Here is a 6,245-nt window from a genome sequence, read left to right as displayed (position 1 = left end):
TGCGTGCAAGTGAATGCTGGAGTCCCCCGAGCCCTGGGAGGGCGCAGCAGGTCCTCCGCCCGGGCGTCCCATGGGGAGCGGGCTGTGCGCTCCAGTGGGCTCCGACAGCACGTGATTGCAACTTTCTGCCCAGACTTGGCTCGGCCTCGATCTCGGGGTCGCGCACACCACACACACCAGAGCCTGTGTCCTCCCTAGTGGAGCGCCGCGACCAAGGCTAGGGTCCCGGGGAAAGAGCAAGATGAGGGATCTTTATCTCTCAAGTTATTCCCTCCTCCTCGGTTTTTCGAATTGGGACGAGATTGGGGAATTGTGGGATGAGGCCATAATTGCGCAGGGTTTTATTAGGTGACAGGAGGAGAAATCAGCCTTTTTTGACAGCCAACTTGTACAGCCGCTTGTGGAGCTAGCCCGACCGGCGGCGTAGCACTTTCTCGAACTCGGCGCCCAGAGAGGGGAGGAATTTCGGGCAGGATTTGAGAAACACAGTAAGATGCCAGGCTCCGTTTGGAATCCTCAGGTTCTGGTTCACGCCAGAAATCCACTTGCTTCAGCCACATACCACCACCACCCCCATAAGGCGGACGCGAAAGAGGGTGCTTGGTTCAGGACAAAGAACTTCAGGGTGGAACTAATTTATCTGGGGCGAAGATAAGGACAGTGTGGGGGATAGTGACTAGACTCAGGCCTGTCTCCAGGGGAAGCATTTAGGGGTCTATTTCGAGAAGGAGAACTACGAATTGCTTTGCCTGTGCGGGGGCTGGACGATGGCTTTCCTGGGCTCCAAACCACCTCTTCCCCTACTCTCGAACACTCCTGCCAGGCTGGCTCATTTGTGGGCACCAAAACTTCTGGAAAATACTCCCAAGGCTCATCAAATTGTCTCACAATCAAAATGGGTATCTTCCCTCTTTTTCCTGTCACCAGTCCCTAATCAAGCAGGGTGTCAATAAGATGCCTACGGAATACACACACATCCCATTCAGCCCTGGCAAAAGGCACAACATTGCGCGCACACACCCGCAGCATATGCATCCTGTGTTCTGTGCGCCCGGCTGTAATTATCGGCGCGCTTTGCATAAATCACAATACAGTTCTGAAATCATCGTGATGACTTTCTGGCATGATTGGTTCAGTGGTAATGGCGGCAACAAGCTCCAGGGTAGGCGGGAGGGGCTGAGGCCCCGTCGCCCACCAGGTCCCACATAAGCCTGGAGCCTTAGTGCCGGCTGCCTTCTACTCAGGCAAAGCTGCTGCAGGCCACGGGGGACCTCGGATTTAAGGCGTAGAAACTTGGGGCTACCACGGGTACAGCTCAGAGAAGAAAGCCTCTGAAGGACAAAGACTATGGCTCTTCATCTTTCTATCCACAGGCCCCAGCATGCTGCCTGATTCATAGTAGGTGCTGCATAAATGTTGGGCAAATGAAGGGAAGTCACCTGCAGATGCCCTGAGGGGCCACGGGAGGCACAGCCAGGCTAAACGCTGGAAACCACGAGTTAGGGATTCAGGGCTGTGCCAACAAGCTGTGTGACCTTAGGCAAGTGACTAGACCTCTCTGGGTTCCAGATACTTTTTGTAAAAGGATTCTCACCCTGTTCAGTCAGCTTTCAAAGATTTTTCCTGTGAGTCCATTAAAGGAAATGATTGATAAGGGGCAAATGCCATCTGTCTCAGGATTATCTTTTAACAGAGACAAGACCTTAAGTTACAAGGATAAGTTTATTGCTTTGGAAGGTGGTGGGGACAGCCACACCCTCAGAGGTTCTGAAACCCTTCTAAACAGGTTCAGACATAGCCCCTAGTTTCCTCTGTAGGAGCTTGTGAGTATGGAGCTCTCAACCAAAACTGAAGCCTAAAACGCAGGGAAGGTATCTTTTATCAAAGGATGTTTACATTTTGGTCCCAGAGATAGGAAATAAGACCATGAGAGGACCATGGACCAAGGGGTATTTCTGCCCATCCATCAATCTACCCACTCATCAAATACTGAGCACCCACTATATGCCAGACCCTGGGGATATAGGAGATTAATGACATGACTCCTTTCTCAGTGTAGCAGGGAGCAGACACATAAAAGGTGATAAATGTTTTAGATTGGGATGAAACACAGGACACTGGAGATATATAGAAGGAGCCCTAAACCAGTGTGCGGTGAGATAGGCTGTCCAGAATTGCCCTGGAAAGCTGGCCTTGTGTTAGGAGAATCTACTGATTCTATAGTCCTCTGAGGACTGTATTGTATTATAGCTCATTCCTCTGCTAATGCCCTGTTAAAGAGAATCCTATTAACTAGGTTGTATGAGAGAGGCAGGGGTACAGAGCACCTCTCTAAGTTTCAGACTATCTGAGGTTGACTGCTAGTTCTGCCACTCACTAGCTTCTCTAAAAACGGTGACATTTTTTCCATTAACACTCCCTCCACACATACACATTCTTCTAAATTAAAATATCAAAGGTGAAAGGACAAGCTTTCCCATCAGCTAGCAGAGCTGATGGAATTGGTGTTAAAGAGACCCCTTCCCCAATCCCCTGTGATCAACCCCCTCACAGAGGCCATTCAACCTCTAGAGAGTCACTCCTTTAAAATACCATTCCCCTTACTGACATGCAGAGTTAAGAGATGCTCAGACCCAGGAAATGGCTGGGAAAACCTACCAGCTGAGCTTGGCTGAGTTTTGATGTTTAGTATCCAAAAACACTCTGACACAAGTTTTTGTTTGTTTGTTTATATGAAGGAGGAAGTTGATTTGCATTTGCTTCCACATCATAATTCAACCTATGGCTGTTGTTTGCCCGGTGGATGGTGAGAGAGGAGGTGGGTCATGGAGCAGTGTCTGGCACATAGTAGGTGCTTGCTAAGTGCCAAATGAAAGAAACAGTGTTTGCGGGCTTGCTCTTGATTCTGCTGTGGATCTCTCTACAAGTCGTTTGATTCCTATCCAAATTTACCCCCCAAATAAACAAGAACAATCCAGAAAAGGGACCCTTGTTCTCTAGAATCCAGAGGGTCCTGAGTTGCAGGGTTTTTTCTTGACACTTTTGAGCACTGTGTTGCCAAAAGTAGTCTGTTACTCCCCACGAGTAGGAAGATGAACGCTGCTAACAGCAACAAGAAGACAATGCTCTGTGTGACCACCCCCCTCACCCCACAACCTTAACAAATAACAAGTCATGTCTTTGCATTTATTCACACCCTTGGTTGGGCAAAAATTCAGTTCTAAGGTCAGGCTGAGACTCCGAGGCTTCTAGAGTCCCGCTGCATCTTGACATTCTCTGGCTCCAAGAATAATCAAGTAGAAACATCTTTCTAGTCCCTTGCACCCTGGCATATAGTGGTGCTTTGTAAATGTGGAACGTATGAGTGAACCTGCCTGATGATACTCAATGAAAGCTACTGAAGCTTGAGGTGAAGGGCTCATTTTTGCTCAGCCCCAGCAATGGGGTAGGAAGGGAACAGGGACAGGTCCTCTGGATCTCCAAACCTTGGGAAGCAGTGCAGGTCTTTTTGGCTTTCTGAAAACAAAAGAATGACTAGAGAAACAAGAAAGCAGAACACAGACTACAATCCAGGGAGATACTGGCTGCCAAGCTTTCTTCAGCCTCCTAATTTCCTGTGAATTACACAGTGTAACTTGGCTGCCATTTAGCCTGGAATCACAGAACACATAAGTTACAAGGCACTCCTCTAATGTAGTCATTTTATAGATGAGGAAAGTGAGAACCTTAGAGACAACTTGTCCTTGCTTACTCACTGAGAGACAGAGATCATCCCCAGAACCCCGATTTCCTAATGCTGAGTCCAGTGCTCTTCGAAATACTCATTCCACTGCATTCCACTGCATCCAGCTACCTCTTATTTCCCAGAAGGGCTTCTAGAAGCTCCAATTAAAGCAATTTCACTTACTTACTAGTGAAGTAATCAGAATTAAGAACAGTGTCTTGTGCATCTTGAAACTATAGTTCAGTATTTGTGCAACGTCAGCCTCCTTTACTTCACAGGGTTTTTTTCTGAATTCCCTTTCTGCCAGTACTTAAAATTTGCTGTGTTCCAAGGTATAGAAAACCTGTGAGGTGTCCTCTCTGTTTTATAGAAGGGATGATGTGACCTACAGGAGCAATACTTAGGGACACAAATCATAGATGCTGAGAAAAAGTCAGTGATTAGGTTGAGCAGTTAATCGCTGAATTTGATCTGCCTGGATTGCCAATCAGGCCTTTCAGATTTTAAAAACGTCCCTGTCTTCCCTTCACATCAGCTTTAGGACCTACTTTATCCAGATCACTGTTTCAACACTTGCAGAAACAATTGTTATGTAAAACCAGGTACTCCAGTTTGAATGTGGCCAATATATTTGAGAATAAGCTACAATTCTTTATTATGTGGATGAGTATATCAGGACCACATATTTGATCTCTGCCAATGAAGTAAATAGCATCATACATTCTACTATGCTTTGTTTCCAACAGATCTAGTTCACACAGTACTCTGTTGTCCTATTCTAGTAAGTAATTTCAGAATTCACATCACTTACAAAGATGCCGAGTGGCTATTTAGGGAACTCTGATTCAAAAAAAAAGAAAAAAAAAAAAACCCTTCCAAAACAAAACAAACCTCCCTCTCTCTTCTTCCTCCCCCAAACCCCACGTGCTTTGTGCAAGACGGAGTCAACCAGTGGGATTCACAGGAGGTCCCCAAGTCAAATGCTGCAGCTGCGTTTTAAAAAAGGGTTGGATAAACTACAGCCGTTAATAACATCTGTATCTATGCAAGCTAAGATGATGATAGGGGTAATCAGATCTCATGCTTCAGGGCATAAGATGATTGCCTGCTGGGAGGAGGAGGATTTGGCCTTTCAGGTATAGGAGTTCACAACTGAGGAGGTAGGTTGCAGACATTTCTCCCCAGCCTCTGAAATTTCAGGTGTAACTGTTGGGGTAGATGAAACAGTGATTTGAAATCTAACATTTCTATCAGATCAGGACATTAAATAATGAGATGATATTTGAAACACCAACATGCACTACATACAACATATGTGTATCTATCTAGGATATAAGTATTTCGATGCCTTTTTGGAAGGCTGACATTGTTTGATATATTTTGACCATCTTTTAGTGCCAAGTGGATACTTATTAAGTACTAAATAACAATGAAAATAGTGGAGGTAATTTGACTTTAGTCCATGCATTAATAGTTAGTTACAATGTGTAATTACCCAAGTATTCATAATTGTACATATCTGTATCCCTAAATATATGTATTTCCAGTTGCAGTAGCTAAATAATCATTGGAATTGCATATTTGGGGTGTTCAGAAATGCATTCATTTTAATCTTTGGATCACCAAGTAATTTTTAAAATGTAATATTTATCTGGAAGAGCGAGAAAGCAATTTTGCAAAAGAATCTTACCCTCTCTTTTGATTTCTTTAATATTTTCAAACCCCAAGAAAGGTACAATTTAGTACAGTTGCACAACTTAATCAATTTTGAAAACACTAGTGCAAGTGTGAGCAGGGTTAAATAATTCCATTTATTTAGACATGTAAACCATACTGAAGGTCATACAGTAGCAGACAGCTGTCTACATTTCAGAGAGCAAAATCTTTTAAAGTAGCCCATTTCTAGCAGAGTGGTTAGAGTTCTTTTGGCATGAAAGACATTCTTACTACTTACTGGCTTCATCGCTATTGCTAAACCATTCACTTCAGTTCCACACAGAGGGACTGCTCTGGAGAATATGGCTGTTAAATGCAATTTTTAAAATGATGCACAAACAGTTTTTAAAGGGGGAAAAATTCTGCAGCTGTTTGGCTGCAGACAGACATGGGAAATTAGTCAGAAGCCCAAAGCATCATAGTTAATAACCATTATTCTGTTGTCTGGGATGTTTGTTTAAATACTATTGACACTGTGTATGTATTGTCATCTTTTCTAAATTGTAGCTCTTAACCACTGAAATCTTGCTAAAGACCACCTAGGGTTTCCTCTGTATGATGCTGAAGTGTGTATTCACCTGATGGATAAACAAAAAACAGATTTTTTTTTTTGCTTCAATTTTTCTCTCATGTGCAACTAGCAGGAAATTTTCTGGACTAAAGGGAGAGATTGCTTAAGTACAGTAGAATTAGACGCTGTGGATTCCCAATCTTTGTATTTCTCATCTAGTGATAGAAGATGAACAAACCCATCAACTGATTAATACAATTCAGTTCTGCTTAAAATTCACAGATCTGTTTGGTA

The sequence above is a fragment of the Nomascus leucogenys genome, chromosome 3 (assembly GCF_006542625.1).
Source record: "Nomascus leucogenys isolate Asia chromosome 3, Asia_NLE_v1, whole genome shotgun sequence".
Taxonomy (NCBI): Eukaryota; Metazoa; Chordata; class Mammalia; order Primates; family Hylobatidae; genus Nomascus; species Nomascus leucogenys.
This window is presented reverse-complemented; position numbering follows the sequence as displayed.